General features: G+C 44.4%; 1 protein-coding gene across 4 annotated transcripts in view; it reads right to left on the bottom strand.

Moving 5' to 3' along the window:
• The window catches only part of C5H1orf226 (chromosome 5 C1orf226 homolog), a 297,311-nt gene that overhangs the window by 220,765 nt on the left and 59,221 nt on the right, over nucleotides 1-17,325 (bottom strand). Inside the window, exon 1 of one of the 4 annotated variants that reach the window (XM_048452753.3) lies at nucleotides 3,158-3,370. The exons of the other annotated variants lie outside the window; for them this stretch is intronic. The gene's annotated coding sequence lies outside the window, so the exon portion shown is untranslated. Of the gene's footprint in view, nucleotides 1-3,157; nucleotides 3,371-17,325 lie in introns of those variants that run through there. 4 annotated transcript variants of the gene reach the window in all.

Raw genomic sequence — 17,325 nt, 5'->3', positions numbered from 1 at the left:
TGGAATTACATACATGCATCCCACACCTGCCCCTGATTATACTTAAAAATTATCCTCCAAATCAGAGTGCATTCAGGTTAATGTTTAACATGAAATTCCTTGTTAAAAACTAATCAAATAATGCAAAATTAACCAAAATAAAATAAGTCCCCACTCTCAATAGGTTAGTACCAGTCAGTCTCCTTTTTCTGTTTGCCAATAGGTATAACCTCAGACTATTAGTTCTACAGAAAAAAAAAAAAGGTTGGATTATTCATGACTTTAAACACAGCCTAGGTCTGTCTATGCCCATGCATACAGGTGGGTCATAAGGGACATAGCACCTCTTTTCCCAATGGATCTAGCACTTCCCTGAATCCATCTCATCCACAGATCCAAGAATCAGCCTTGGATAGCTTGATATGTACCTAAGCAAAGATTGCATTGATAGAAATAGGAACAGTCACGTTCAAAAGATAACTCCCGTGGTTTCAAGAAAAGGGAGTTTTTCCCAAAACTTGGAGCCAAGGACTGGTTCCAGTCAAGAGAGTTTCACAAATGACACCGGGACCAAGCGGATTTCCCCTAGTATTGACCAACAGCTTCTGTTGACACACTGAAGAATGAAGTTCCCAGCAACAGATCAGTTGGCTGTAGTCTGGCCCCTGGGGGAGCCCACCAAAGTACACAGGCTCATTGGCTCAGGACCTTGTACCTTGCTGAGGCAACAAAACCCCTAGATCGAATGTGCGGTCATGGCTTCTCTGTGGTTAGCAATTCTCCCCAGTGAGCTCTGCTGGAGCTACCAGGTCAGCAATGTGTCAGTGACCTATGCAGCCAGGGATGGCATGACACCATTCATGATTGCCCAATTACAAATGCCCTTCAGGCCAGGGGAAGTGTCCACAATCTCTCTCCAGCCTGTTCCATGCTGCTCTGCCCTGAACCCATAGCAGTCAGAACCGTAAACCTTCTGAGGCTCAGTTCCTCCACAATCATGTGAAGGCCAAGGCCTCAGGTGTGAGCAAGGCCACCCATTGTAGCGGAGCCTGAGGGGAAGGGGAGGTACATATCCTTGAATAACTGCCAGCCCAGAAGGGAAGCTGCTAACCACAGCGCCTGGCTACTGTACCCCAGCCCACATCCTTCCTAGGGAGGGGTGTTGCTGGACTGGTAATACTGGAACAGTGAGAATATTGGGGGGGGGTAAATAATGTGGGATACCCTTCTGTATGATGTGTTTATATTTTATTACCATTAGTTAACAAAGAATCTGCTTTGGCCTATGGCAGAGTAGGATATAGCTAGATGGGAAATCCAAGCAGAGATAGAGAGAGAAAGAAGGCGGAGTAGTGGGATTCATAAGAAGACGTGAGAAGCAAGATGTGAGGTAACAAGTCAAGAGCCTCAAGGCAAACTATAGAATAGAAATGGGTTAATTTAATTTATAAGTGCTAGTTAATAACAGCCTGAGCTAATAGGTCAAACAGTTTATAATTAATACAGGTTTCTGTGTGATTACTTGGGACTGAACAACTGGGAAACAAAAGCAAAAGCGTAGCCTCCAGTTACGGAGTGGGGGCAGATACGGGGACACAGCACAGGATAGGACATGTAACGTAGAGAGAAGTAGTTCCCCAGCGTCTGCTGAAGTTTTCAGATGTGAGTGCCCCTATTCACACCCATGTTCACACTTCAAGGGCCTGCCTCACTCCACCAGCCCCTACTCAAGCAGCACACACCTACACCCACACTTGCTGTACGCATGTGTGTGCTGACATAACTCTAACACACACCCACTCATACTGCACACTCACTAACTCATCACAGTCACACCACACTCCCACTCTCTCCTTTTTTGCAAAGAAAAATCACAAATCTGCTTTCCCGAAAGTGTGTCTGCGCAACTCCATCAAGCTTCACCTGAGGGTCAACTGAAACGATTAGAAGGATACACACGCAGGGGGATGCTAGCCTACCTCTCCCAGACAGAAGCTAAATATCCACATTGACAACATCAATCAAAATGACAGCCATAATGCCAGGGCAGCAGAGAGGTCAGAAAGCCAGCGCCTCAGGCCAAAGCAGAGGGTGTGAGCACCGTAACCACCTTCCTTTCTACCACAGCCAAGTAAATGTACCTGACCTAACCACCCACACCCACACAGCTAACACTTCCATCCTAAGCAAGTCACGAGACAGTCCACATCTGTCCCACTTGCTGAGGGGCAGCCCATCCTGCTAATCACTCATTTGCTCATTTTTGGTGGTCAAGTTCACTTCATTTTTATAAGAAACTGAACTAGGCTAGAAGCCCCACCCCCACCCCATTCTAGACCAGAAAGGTGATTCCCAGGCTGAGTTAACAAACTGCTGCTCTCCCTTGCTACTGGGATCAGGCAAGGCCAGCTCCCTTTCTCTGATGATTGGGGGGAGGGGTTACCAACTAGAAATCTCCTTCCCTTTACCTGTATTTAATGAAAAAGGCTTGTTCAATACTTAGAAATTAAAATCATTTCCAAAACGGCAACTTGTTTTCTTCCCTTCAGCTCCCCACATCACATCCCTCCCAGCATCCCCCTCACCCTCCTCACTCTGGTATGAGCCCCCAGTCAGGCAAGGCTGGAACTCAGGCTTCATCCTTGAAGGGCTTCTCCCCGATTGTTACGGTTCATGAGTAACTGAGACTTGTTCATTCCTGTCCCTTTGGGGATGGAGAGATGGCTCAGCAATTAAGAGCAATGGCCGCTTTTTTAGGGGACCTGGGCTTGGTTTCCACCACCATGTGATGGCTCATAACCATCCATAACTCTAGTTCCAGATGATCTGATGCCCTCTTCTGGCTTCTGTGGGCACTAGGCATGCACGTGGGACATTAGCATACAAGCAAGATACTCATACACATAAAATTAATTTTAAAAAAATCTTTAAGAACCTTCCATGATGGCTTGCACCTGCTCTGAAGATGACAAACAGCCATCTCAATGTGGCCTTATGGTCCATGTGGCCCAGCTTCACCTTACACCAGCCGACTCTCCAACTACTCCATCCTCACATATACCTTACTTCCTCCTCACATGCTCCTCCCTGCACACGAAACACTCCTGTCTTTCTCTCTGCCTTATTCAACTGAATCCCCACACTTCACCCTTGACTTCTAAGGAAGCTGAACACTTACCTTGAAGACTCCATAACCCCCTACAACTCTATTTTAAGGCACCCACATGGGACAGCATACATGTATTCATGGGCTGAACATGCCCATGACTTGTACCTCTGATCGAGGTGCAAAGAAGATGTTCAAAACTCATCTGATTGACTGTCATCTCACAAGAACGGGCATGTACATGCCCCGGATGCTCATGGGAGAATCTCTGCTTGGGGAGAGATGAAGGGAAAGGCCTAAGTTCTGGCTTCTGCCTGGAATTCCAACACTGACATCACTGCTCTGCTTCTCAGTATCAGCCACCCCCTTCCATTCTATTGTGGCTTCATAATATACCTGACTGTCATCCAGATGTTTGACTTGGCTCGAAACCAGGTACTCATAAGTACCACACATGGTCCCCAGCTTACCAAAGGACAGTGGTGTATTAAACCCTGCTGCTGGTGGATTTCTAATCACCTGGCTTCTATACATCTACAGCATCCCTGTGTCCTCCTTCCAGGAATCCCTGCTGCGAGACATGACATGGGGACTCTATTCAGAGCAGCTACCACAGAGCAGAGGGAGGATTCAGGTAGAAGAGTTTAAAAATACCGCAGCTTACAATGTGTTCATTATTATCTAAAATGAAATAAAAAGCCCATAAATGCCAAAAGAAAAAAAAATCCAGTGTGGTTACTCATCGTTGTCAACTCAGCACTCAGTAAGCTGAGGCAGGAGGACGACCATGAGTGTGGGGCCAGCCTGGTCTACAGAATGAGATTTTATCTCAAAGACATTAAAAAAGAAAAGGGAATAATTTAAGGGCAATGCAAACTGGATAAGTAATCATGACAATGAGGGTGAGACAGGTCTTTTATGTGTGGCTTCATGTTTCAGGCAAGCAGGAATTATCCTCATAGAAGATTAACAGAGAGCTTCAAATGCTTTTCTGCAAATTTTTGGATAACTTCAGCCTGGGTACCACCCGACTGCCTTGTGAAGTACTTCCATGTTCTTACTCCCACCTTATTTCCCAGAGATTAACTCCTGTAGACGGCGATGAACCGAACTGCCTTGTCTCCTAGCCTGCGACTGATAATGCAAACAGCAGAACTACTTGTCGTACCCACCCATGTAACGTTCACCACCCACAGATCCCTGTGATGTCTGCCATCACCCTCCCCTGGGGGATCCCTCTGTTGACAGAGCTCACATCAGATGTCTCCAGGGACGAGGTAGAAAGTTCAGAGCACAAAGATGAACGCTGTGTATGATTCTACTTCTGGTAAGATCGAACCAGCAGGTACCAGACCAAGCCTCGTATAGACACTGGTCTATGGGAGGTCTGTATAGTGGTCAACTGTGTGTTAATGAGGTGGTTAATAAGAGGGTGTATGGGAACTCTGCTTCAGCTCATGAATTTTCTGGTGTGTGAACCTAAAACGGACTTTAAAAATAACTATTCATTAGAATAGTAATAATTTGATTGTTCTGGATAAGCCAAAACCAAGCTGAGACTGGCAGGTCTCCAACTCCGGAGAGGAAGTATGCTGGGGACACATGGGTTCTGGCCTGACATCACCATCCCAAAATGATGGTGATTTGGCAGGATAGCTACCCTCAGAGGAAGCAGAGTTAGAGTTAAAGAGCGACCAACTCAACTCTTGAGGAATAAGAAAATGTTCAGAAAGACAGCAGAATCTTCCAGCATGGATCTGTTAAAAAACAAAAAAAATCCAGTGTTGTTCAGCAGAAGCAGGGCCACCCCAGCAGCAGGACACAGCTCCACTAATGAGCCAAACATAAAGGTTCCTGGTGCTGCTGTATTCCCAGTTCTCTTCTCTCTGAAACGTTCTAGAGTCCCAACCCAGTCTCTGCCACGAGGTGCCCTAATAGCCTTCTCCCTTTACAGAGAGCCAGTTCTAACAGAGCCAGCCAGTGACAGTAGACAGAAGGTACCAGATCTCTCCCCAGCCTCCAGCTTCTAGCGCAGGGCCTGCCCCACTGTATTCCTCATGAACCTTTCCCTGAGAACCCCAAACCAGGTCTGCTTTCTGTCCTGTGCACCATCCACCTCCTCTCATCCCTCTGGTCTCCTAGCCACACCCTGTCCTCTCTCTAACCCTCCTCACAAGCATAAAGTCATGCAACAGCCTGCATGTGGCTAGAATTCACCAGCTGGAATGGATCATCTCTGAGTTTCGGGATCTACCCCGTGTCCTGACATCCTACAGACGAGCAGAGTCGCGGGGAGTTGTAGGAGTCACACCAAGGTTCTTAACAAAGAAAAGCGTTGAGAACTCACAAGTTTTAGCTCAGTAGGGTCATCCCCTGCTGGAGCGAATGAACACGCACTACTGTGACCCTAGCTGAAACCTCTCTTCTTCTTGCCCTGTTGGCATCTTTCCCACACACGGTCTACAACGGGAGTTGTATCTGCTTCGCATGGTTCCTATCTTCCCCAATACAGTGTGAAACCCTATCAGGACCTTGCTCTTATTCTCTACCCCAGTTCTTAGAACCAGGTCTAGAAAAGGAAGCCTCAACTATCCCCTGGGCTGGGCAAGGTGACATATACACTTGAGACTGAGACAGGAGTATTACTGTGACTTCAAAGCCAGACTTTGGTATACAGTGAACTAAGCCAGCCTAAGCTACAGTGAGACTCTTGCCCTGAACCCTGTCCCACAGTCAAAAAATAAAGAAAAGTAAAATGCAGTAACAATAAGGAAAGCTCCAATGAACCAGTGCAGAAGTGGGGACCATAGGAGTCAAGCACTCAGCCCAAGGACACACTCCTGCAGGCCCGTGGCTCTGCTCCAAAGGGAAAGCCCTCCCTGGCTTCAGATCTGCTCTGTGCAACTGAGTGTCCTGCTGGGCTAGACTGCCAATGTGACCTGGGCCACAGTTCTCGCCTCATTTACCATGGAACAAAGCAGCATTAACCACAGCAGCCGGGCCGGAGCAGCCCAGATTCCAGAGCACACTCAGAGAATGACCTTCTAGTAACTGCTCTGGGGGAGGGGAGGGAAGAGAAAAGATGCCGCACTTAGGGCCCCACTCCCACTTCTGAGGCCTGCAGCGCTGGTCCCTGGGTGCTGTGGTGCCAGGGACCTGGCGAGAGGTAAGACATACACCACAGTCCTTTTGGCTACAGTCAGGACCAAGCCTCAGTACCCAGTCCTCTCCAGCTTTCTCTGCTCACAGGTGTGTACATGTATTCACACACACACACACACACACACACACACACACACACACACTTGTACATACAAACCCCGGAAAAACTTCAAATGCAGCTGTACACCACACCTTTATTTATTTCTAGTCAAATCACTTATCTCTCTTCGTCTCTCTTCTAGTCACTTAAAAAGGCAAGTATTATTTGAAACCAGTCTGATGTGACTGTCACTATTGATCACAGCAAAACAGTGGGACAAATGAGTATGCCAGAGATCACCATAGATTCCTTTTTATTCCTCAACATCTGGGGGCTGGGTGTCAATTAACTGTGATGACCTGTCTTGAGGCTAATGCTATGCAATTCTCTAAAAGGGACAGAGGCAGGACAGAGCTATCCAGGGATTGTCTCTTAGTCACCATTAATAAAAGCTTAGGAATGCTGGCCTGGTTGTTCTTTATGAGGACTTGACAGGTAAAAGCTGTAGGACAGAAACTGCTCTGGATTTTCAGCTATTGAATGGAAGTCTCCGTGCTGCAATTAACATCCCTGGATCTCGTCACAGATGCAGGTATGGGGCAAAGGCCAGGGCAGCATCCCGGGCAGGCAGCACTCTCCGCCTGCCCTCCAAGGATTCTCACTTGGTCAGCAGGGAAGAAGAGAACGTTCAGAGCACAGGGAAGAGCAACACTGACACAAGCTGCACAGAAGTCAAATTCCCTGTGAAACACCAGTCAATCGGGAATGCAGACATGAACCAGGCACACTTGAACGTGACAGCAGCCAGGTCAATAGCAGAGCTTAAATAGCAGCCTGCAAGGGCATTTGATCCAACCCTTCATTTTCGTACAGGGGGAGATTGTGACTTAGAGAAAAAAATAGAACCATAGCTTTGGAGTGGCAGAATCAGAAAACAGTGTGGGCCCCTTCCTCTACCCCATACTCCAGCAGGAAATAAAAGCAATCAGGAAGAACATGGCCCAGTGCCCCATTAAGGCCCGATTCGCTGCATTAGATGCAAATTAAGCTGGATAAGGACATGTGTGCACAGATATTCACATACTAGTGAGGTCAAAACCAGTGAAAAACTGCAGAGCACTGAGGTATATGAGCAAAGGGCAGAGGATCCTTATTTGGGTCCAAAGACCTTAGGGGTGGAATGAAGATACTCAGCAATGAATATGGAGTCATGTCACTAAAGGAGGGGAGAGAGAGAATCCCACTATTACAGAGGAACACAGAACCAAAGGAGGTAAGCAATGAAGAGACCCCAGGACAGCACCAAAACCAACCTATTCTTCTGCAAATAAGAATCAAATATTTAGTTTTGGGAAGGATCAACACTCTAGTCAACTAAAATCTAAGTTTTCAAGTTTCTGTTTTATCCGTGAAGTACATCTAGTGTGTGTACCGCCAACATGCTGGACCTGTCCTAGGAACATCTAGTGTGTACCACCAACATGCTGGACCTGTCCTAGGAACATCTAGTGTGTACCGCCAACATACCGGACCTGTCCTAGGAACAAATTAGACAATACCTGCTGGAGATGGAAGTCGGTGGTAGAGTGCTTACTTGGTTTATATAACTCTCTCTCTCTCTCTCTCTCTCTCTCTCTCTCTCTCTCTCTCTCTCTCTCTCTCTGTGTGTGTGTGTGTGTGTGTGTATGTATGTGCCAAAGACAAAGAATTAATAAATAAGAACTAACTAATACAATCAAAGTTACATCATTTATAAAATGCACAATGGTAAGATTTTAAATTTTTAATTGGGTGAGAGGTGAGTTTCCTAAATGTTTTAATCATATTCACACCATAACTCTTTCCAAATCTACCTACCCCTTCCCTTCCTTATCCACCCAACTTTCTGTCATTTTAGAGATTATTTTTTCTCTTTGGTGTGTGTGTGTAGAGGGGGGGTTGTTTTCATTTTTCCCTTCAGGGTCAATTTTTGTTGCCCAAAATATTTTTGGATGTGTGGTCTTCCACTACAGCATGGTCAACTTACCAGGAGCTATACTCTTAGAGAAAGCTGACCACTTTCCTCTTAGCAGCTAACAATTGTCAGTCACTCCATGGCTAGGGGTGGAATCACATGCCCAACTCCCTTCTCTGTGCTGATATTTGGTCTAGCTTGGAGACACTGTTTATATATTACTATGTTCTTGTCCTATGCATAAATGAGACCGCGAGGATACATAATTTGTGGCTTTACAAGCTCCCTCTTTGAATCAGCACTGACTAATGAGAGCATGGGGCAAAGTGAGTCAAAATGCCAGAAAAGTGAGCTGAAGGGCAAAGCCAAGACTTCACAGAATCTCCGTGCATTAACAGGGAGTGAGCGAATGGGGTGAAGGGTACAAGTAGATAGCATCATCACCAGTGACCAGACCACAGAGATAACTGGCAAGCATCCTGACTCACCAACCCTCCTCCTCAGAGAATGAACATAGCTCACAGGACAGACTCAGCTGGAGGGAGGCAAGCACCTTGCCTCCTTTCCCAGCCGTGACAAGAAAAGCTTTCCTAAGACTGGGGATGTGTGGCCAACAGTACTTCATTGATCCATCATCAGCCTTGATGCTAAATGAACCCCTGCATGTGAGCAACATCCCCAGACAACCAGCAGGTAAAGCCGCAGAAACATCAAAGCTTTCTCTATTTTAAGCTCTCTTGATTAGAAGTCTCCCTCAAGTCTTTTGTGCACTGCCCTAAATTAAGAATTCAATGCACTTCCTCAGGATCAGAGAAACCACTAATTATCCCCTTCCATGTATAAGCGAAAATGTATAAGCGGTGATGACCCTGTGAGAAACAACCCCGCCCCACTGCTATACCTTGTTGAGTCTCTAAAGGTGACTTTCAGGATTTTTCTGGTTCTTTCTTTCCCTCGCCGAAATGACACTTCTACCGTTAGCAATAACTGTTTCAAATCTTGAAGAAAGTACCAGCTAAACTAATCCAACAACATGTAAACGGGATTATTTGCAATTGCCAAGAGGTGTTTATGTCAAGAAGAAAAGGTTTGTTCAACATACATTAAAAATAATAAATGTAAGATACCGTCTTCATGGAAGAAAGAACAGACGATCATGCATGTGCTACTCCCAAAGCACAATGAAAACGAAGTGATAAAATCCAATATCCTTTCATGATTTAAAAGAAAAGGCAATAAACTGGAAACAGAAAGGAAATTTCCCAATCTTAATAAAGGGCATTTATGAAAACTCTATGACACATCTAATGTGAAAGATTGAACATCTTTCCATTAAGAAGAAAAGGGTGGAGGGGAAGGACAGGAAGAGACTATCCAATGAGAGTATGCACACCTATGTCCTGGGCACTCAGAGGCACAAGCAGGAGGATGAGGGGTTGAGGCCAGCCTGGGCTACAAAGTGATTTCAGAACAAGACAAGGATGCTCACCTCATCACTTCTATTTAGTACTGGACTGGAAAGATGACTCAGGAAATTATAGGAAGAAAAGAAATTAAAGACACCCAGATGGGAAAATAAAAATCAAATAATCTATATTTACAGGTAATAATTTCATATGCGGAAAACTCTAAAAACCCATCAAAAGTAAGGTATTGAACAATGAGTAGATTCAAACAAAAATTAAGGATATAACCCCATCCGCTACATTATCAAAAAAGACAAAATAGTCAGGACTAACTCTATCAAGATTTATACACTGAAAATTACTAAGTTTAATTAAAAGTATAATTGAAAAAGATACAGATCAACAGGCAGACATCCCATGCTCATGAATTAAATTTAAACCACTAAGATGAGATATTTCCCAAGTAGGTCTACTGGGTAAGGGTAATCCCTAGTAACACCTCACTTGTCTTTCCTGCAAAATTAACCAGTCAATTCTAAACCTCATGTGGAAATGTAAGGAACCTAGAACAAAGAAAACAATCTTGACAAGAGACAACACCAGGGGGATTCAAAACCTAATTTGACTGGCAATCAACAACACAGTGTGACTTTGCATACAGTCATGTATGCAGGTCGAGAGAGTAAAAGAGTCCAGAAACAAGTCCTCATGGTCATAGCCAGCTAGGGAGTCATGTCATCTCACCAGGCAGCCCAGGCTGGCTTTAAATTCCTGATTCTCCTTGTGATGATAGTGTTATGTTAACCGGATAGAAGCTAGAGTCATTGGAGAAGAAGGAGAGAAAATGTCACCATAAGTTCAGCTGTAGGCAAGCCTGTAAGGCATTTTCTTGGTTAGTGATTGATGTGAGAAGACTCAGCCCATTGTAGGTGGGGCCACCCCTGGAATGGTAGTACTCGGTTCTATAAGAAAGTAGGCTGAGCAAGCCATATGGAGCAAGCAAGTAAGCAGTTGTCCTCCTGGACCTCTGCATCAGTTCCTGCCTCCAGGTTCCTGCCCTGTTTGTGTTCCTGTCCGGACTTCCTTCTATGATGAACAACGATGGGAAGAGTAAACCACTTTTCTTCCCCAAGTTGTTGCTGGTCATTGTGTTTTATCACGGCAATAGTAATCCTAACTAGAACACTCCTGTCTTCCATATCCTGTGATTACAGGCTTGTGCCACCACACCCAGACCGTCAATTGACTTCTGACAAGAGAGCTAAGACAAGTTCATTTGTGAAAGAATGGTCTCCTACACTGGTACTTGGAACACTGAATAGTCACATGGGAGAGAATGAAGTTGGACCTCTCCTGTGAACCATATGCAAAAACGAATTCAAAATGTATCATGCATTTAATACAACATTCTTAGAAGAACACAGAATCTGAGTGAATGGTTGCCTAGATACGACAATAAACAAAGGAACAAAAGAAGACTTAGCTGAAATGAAAAACACTGCTTCAACAGAGTTCACCAGGACATCAAGAAAATATGGGCTGGGCAACATGGCTCAGCAGGTATAGATTGTTGTTGTTAAACCTGAGCTGTATTACCAGGAAGTACATGGTAAAATAAGAGAATCAACATTTTCGTGCTGACCTCTACACATGTGCTGTGGCATGCTTTTACACACACACACACACACACACACACACAAAGGGAGACAATATTTTAAAATAAATAAAGTGGAAAAAATAGAATAGGACAAAAGTTTTAAGTTTTATTCATTTATATTTTTGATGTATGTGAGAAAGAGAGATGTATTTACTTTTCCTTGTGGTCAGAAAGGGGTGTCAAATCCCCCAGAAGCTGGAGTTGTGAGCCCAACATAGGTGCTGGGAACGAAACTCAGATCCTGTGCCACCTCTCAACTGAACCATCAGCCTCAGGACCAAAGTCTTCACAAATCATATCTCTAAAAGGACACATATCCAGCTGGGCAGTGGTGGTGCATGCCTTTAATCCCAACACTCAGGAGGCAGAGGCAGGTGGATCTCTATTAGTGTGAGGCCAGTCTCATCTAAAGAGTGAGTTCCAGGACAGCCAGGGCTACACAGTGAAACCTTTCCGTTATCAAGATGGTGTCTGTTACTCTAAACACAAGATATATTTATTACATGCAAAATATTTCTTAGCTACTTGTAAACAGTGATGTTTTGTCTGAATGAATGTTCATTTATACATAAATTTTGGTAATTATTTAAACTGTTACTACATCCTGGAAAGAAATAAACCTTAATATTGAAAGTGAAAAAAAAAACAAGCAACAAAAAATGGTGTCTTAGTTAGGGTTTCTATTAATGTGAGGAGACACCATGACCATGGCAACTCTTATAAAGGAAAACATTTAATTGGTTGGCTTATAATTTCAGAGATTCAGTCTATTACCATCATGGCAGGACATGGAGGCATGCAGACTGGCATGGTACTGGAGAAGGAGCTGAGAGTTCCTCATCTTGAAAGCAATAGGAAGGGAACTGAGTGTCACAATGAATGAAGCTTGAGCAAAAGAGACCTCAAAGCCTGCCCCCACAGTGACACACTTCTTCTAACATGGTCATAATTACTTCAACAAGGCCATGCCTCCTAATATTGCCTTTAGGGACCATTTTCTTTCAAACCAACACAGGGGGACACATATCCAAAATATAATGCAATGATAAAAAATTAAAGAACTACAAAAAAAGAAGGATGTAAGAAAGAAAGACTATGAAAAACACTTCTTTAATGAGATACACAAACAGTAAGTGATGTCATGTGATCAGTCATTTAGGAAATATAAATCAAAATTATAGAGAGGCCAGGTTCCACGTGCATGCCTACTACTCATGAAGTTGGGAGATGACCACAAGCTCAAGGGCAATTGTGGTCCATAGTGAGTAAAAGGCCAGTGTAAGCTACATAGCAGGACCTGTCTCAAGACAGCATCAGAGCTATGGTGCACTTCATAGACCCAGTGGAATAACAGCTTCAGATAATAATAATAGAACAATTTAGATAAGTGTTTCACCTAGGTCAGTCCTCTCTCCCCTCCTTTCTCTCTTCCACCCTCTTCTCTCCCTCCCTTGTTCCACACCCCCACTATAGGACATATACAACTGTCCTGTGCTTCACAAACATCTCTCTCTCCCCTTCTCCTAATGTCTGTTCTTGAGTCTATATTAAAACCTCTTCTTAGTAAACTCCAACTTAAAAAAAAAAAACAGAATTCATGAGGCTGTGAAACTAGAATCCTTTCTCATCTACAGCTATGGAAAGTAGTCCAGTCACTCTGGGAAATGAATTAGCAGGTGAGGCCCGATGATGCTAGATGTTAGAGTTAACATATGAGCCAGCAATTCAACTCATAAATATCCAGGAGAAATGAAGACAGATAGCCACACAAAAACCTGTAAATAAATGATCTTGTTGCCTTGATTCAGGCAGCCAAGTCATAGACACAATCCAAACATCGATCAAATAAAAAAACAGATGGTGTAGAAGGGCACATCTTCATGCTCACAGGTAAGCACTAGAGAAACTAGGACGATCAAGCACACAGGCTGTCTCTTCAACAGAAGGGAAGTGTACCTGTTTTCCACACAGAAGGCTGGGAGTGAATTAGTTAATAGCCTGATGACCTGTGCTATTGGTAGGGCCAGATCACATCTGAATCCCCCAGACTCTTCCTCCCTAGACCTTTATCTTGAGCACTGCTTCTCAGTCAATAGAACCCTTCCTCCCAAGAGATGTCACATGTACTTTATAGCCTGGTGACCTCTATGCTATGTCCGTCAGAGACCATACCAGATCTGAGGTCCTTAAGCTATAGAGCCCATCCTCATGGTAGAGGTCACAAGAACTATGCAAAAGAATTTCAGTGTAGTTACTCCTTAAGCTTTTTTGTGCACAGGTATTAAGATCATTATTACCAGAAAACTTTTCTTCCAAAATTGTATTGTATTTAAATATGTCTAAAATAAACTGCCTGGGGTCAGACTCTCGAAGTTTGAACAAGTTCAGCTAAGTCATGCTGAACCAGATTTCCTTTCTTGACTCTCATGGTTCATTTTCCTGCTGGCCATCACATTTTAGGGATTCCTACATAAGGCTATATAGAATTGATGGCTGTGTAATTATGGGACACCACTAAAACCATGGAACCATACACACTTGAAAGGGTAAATGTAATAAGTGAACTCTGTCTCCACATACATGTGCACACAAGCATACATCATGCACAAGCATACCCATATAGACGCATGCGTGTTCACACACACTATCCTCCCTGTTTGGTTTTCTGTGAACTAGTACATACAACTACAACCAGGCTTGGCTTTGCATGAGCTTTTGAAGAGCATTTTTTCAAGCAAAGGCTATGAGCCTCTACCCACTTTGGCTGCTAACTATCTGTTCTGTGGATTTCTGTGTTACTGGCTGTCATCTGGATGCTTGAGTTCACTAGATAAATAATTCATGGGAAGCTAAGCTATAACTACACTAAATTTTAGCTCTTCCAGAAGATATATTTTCCTCTCCCAAAGACTATGAGTTTTTTTCTTACACTGTAAAAGTATAGCGATCCCATTTCATATACTTACTCCCTGAGGCAGTAAATGGGATAGAAACTCACAAATGAGATTATTTCTACATCACACTGAAACTTCCAGAACAAATTCTCCAGCCACTGTGCCTTTTCTGGGACTGCCTTAGATGACCCCAAGTGGTTCCATTTCTAGGTCTGCTTCTTACCAGCACCAATCTTCAGGGCCAGAATGCGTTTTTAAAGATTCACTGAGAGAGAATTAAAAACATATTACACATTTTCCGACTCATAAAGCTTAAATATGCAAAAGCAGGGACTGAAATGAGGGTGTTTCACACTGTGGTAAGAATTCTAAATGGGAAGTATAGCCTCAGAGTTGGAAGCACCCTTAGACAACCATGATGCCAGGCATTGGGGTACACACATGTTCAACACTTGGGAGGTGAAGGTAGAAGGGTCACAAGTTCAAAGCTATCATGGGTTATAAGACCTTGCCTCAAAAATAAAAATAAAAATAAATAAATATAGAAATATAGAAAATGAAGGCTAAGATAAAGTATGAAGACTACTACAAGTCTCAGGCTAGCTTGGGCTACATAGTGATTTCCAAATAGACTACCCTGGGCTACACTGTGTGACCCTGCCTACAAAATTCCTTCTATGCAAGGTAAACAAGGTCTCTGTGCATGCGATCTTTTCTCCCAACCTGGTAACGTGGTCTCTTCGCTGCGGTGCCCACGGGCTCTCTTCTATGCAGGGCAGCCTTCTCTCTAGAACACATTGTGGACCAGGCTTCACTCTTCTCAAAGGCTACCTGCCCAGGTAAACACAACCACTGCCATCACTCACGGCAGGTTGAGGCATAGGAGGGCAACAAGGCTTGAAAGCAGAGAAATGAGAGGAAACAATACAAATGGGTGGAGAAAAAAAAAGAAAGCAGCAGAGAAGACATAAAGAGGGAATGTTTCCTAGTTTCATCTCCGTGGCTATGATAAACCATCCTGACCCAAAGAAACTTACGGGAGTGTAGACCACTATAATTGTGAGTGTGAATCTGGAGAGCAGGGCCAGAAATTGAGGCGGACTAAATTCTCATGTAATAGCCGACTTTATTCAGAGCACCTGACAATTTATCCTCTGAGGGTTAATAAGAATCACCTGAATAAAGCATGCAATCACAAGAACAAGTCACATGTGGCAAAAACATGTTCCTTTCATGGAGGCATATGAATAACAACAACTGAAGGATACTCTCTCCTCTCCGCTACACCTTGGAGGAGCACGAAAACCCATTCCAAAAACAATTCTGTGTTCTGGAAAAACTGAGGCCACAAGACTCATGTCTTGTTTTCTAGAAGTTTTCTCACAGGCCCTGGGAAATGTCCTCACACAATTCCATTCTTGGAATGCATTCCGGCAGGGAGAAAGGGTTGATTTGGTTGAGAACTCCAAGTTGCAGCTGATGGTTTGAGGAAGTAGAAGCAGAGCCTCAAGCACTTAGAGATGACGCATTCATTGTCAAGAGCAATAAGAGACAGGGGAGAGGATAAGCAAGCAGCAGTCCCCAGATACTCATGAAACCGGACTGCCCACAGGGAGCGTCCCACAGCAACTAACAATCAAGACAATCCCACAGACATGCCTAGAGGCCAACCTGACCTACACAATCCCTCAGGAAGACTCTTTTCTAGGGTGATTCTAGGTTATATATAATTGACCTTTAAAACTAACCAGCACAGGGCCCAAGAAGTTGCACTGGATATAAAATGAGCCCTGAATCCACCCAGTGGCACCCAAACCCCAAGTGTACAAGAATCAATGTACTCTAGGCTCAGCCTGTTCCTGTTATATTTGCCTATTCTTTGTGTTTTGTTTTGAAAAAAGGGTCTCACTCTATAGCCTAGGCTGACTTTGAACTCCTCAGTTTGGTCCAAACTCTCCCTTCTACCTCAGACTACTGAATTCTGGAAAACACTGACCCCCAACAACCACACCCAGTTGGTTGACTTGCACTTCACAGAGTGAAGTATCCTCAGAGGCTATTGGTTTTCAGGGTTCCGGCACTGAATGGCGTGTCAGCAGAGAGTATGTGCAGAGACGGAGATGCCAGAGATCACGGCCCGGAAATGATCAAGTGTGATGACGAAATGACTCTTGCACAGAGAACTACAGGGGCTGAGATAAAAGCCTTCTAGGGAGTTAGCGAGGAATGGCCCAAAATGCCTGGGCTTTGGAATTGGATCTGGACTGAAGTTTGAGCCTTAGTGCCTTCTAGAAGATGGGAAGAGCATCATCTGAGAGCCACCCTGGAGTCAAACCAGGGCGAGTGCGTGACAGCTCTTGCCCTTCACAGCTTCTCTTGGCTCTCTGTCTGGGTTAGCATCTGCTGGATTCTGCAATTAAACGTCTCCCCGCAAACAGAATTCGCTGTCAACTCTAAGGTGTCACTGTGCACTCCTGTGCCCTGAGCATCTGGTCCAAAGCCTGGCCCATCCTCCAAATGAAAGGTAGCAGTCGCTGCTTTTCCTGTTCTTAAGCAAGAACCTTTAAGATATTATCACATTCTTTTACCTGCCTTCAGGCGGTCCCACACCTCCCACACTCTAAGGACTCCCTGTATTACCCAACTTCCTACAGTGACCCACCCAGGAGTCCTCATAGCTGAGGTCTTAATCACTCCTATTAACATAATCATCACAAACCAGCACATACTTTTGCAAGGACTTTTCCGATGGGGCAATCCAAGTAGCCTATAGGAAGGAGGATGTCAGAGGGCTATTCCTCCCCCCAGAAAAAGATGAAAAGGGAAGGGTTAAGAAAAAAATAATGAAGTCCAATCAAAGGGAAAAGGGGAGCCAGCAAAGGTGAGGGGCGCAGTGTAGAGTGGAGACAGACGTTCCTGGCAGGAAAGGAAGACACCCAGGAAGGTACATGCTGGCCCAGGTCTCTGGGCCTTATCTCTTGCTTTACTCCAAAAAGGTCCAATGTTGATGTCTAAAGAACAGTGGTTTGGGCAAAGTAGCCCGGCTACAGTCTGTTAGACTGTGATCCGGGGCACTGCCTCAAAGCCAGTGCTCTACAAATACCACACTAGACAGACAACAGAGGGT

The sequence above is a fragment of the Myodes glareolus genome, chromosome 5, assembly GCF_982192425.1.
Source record: "Myodes glareolus chromosome 5, mMyoGla1.1, whole genome shotgun sequence".
NCBI lineage: Eukaryota > Metazoa > Chordata > Mammalia > Rodentia > Cricetidae > Myodes > Myodes glareolus.
Note: the sequence above shows the minus strand (reverse complement) of the source record. Positions and strands in the feature narration are given on the sequence as shown.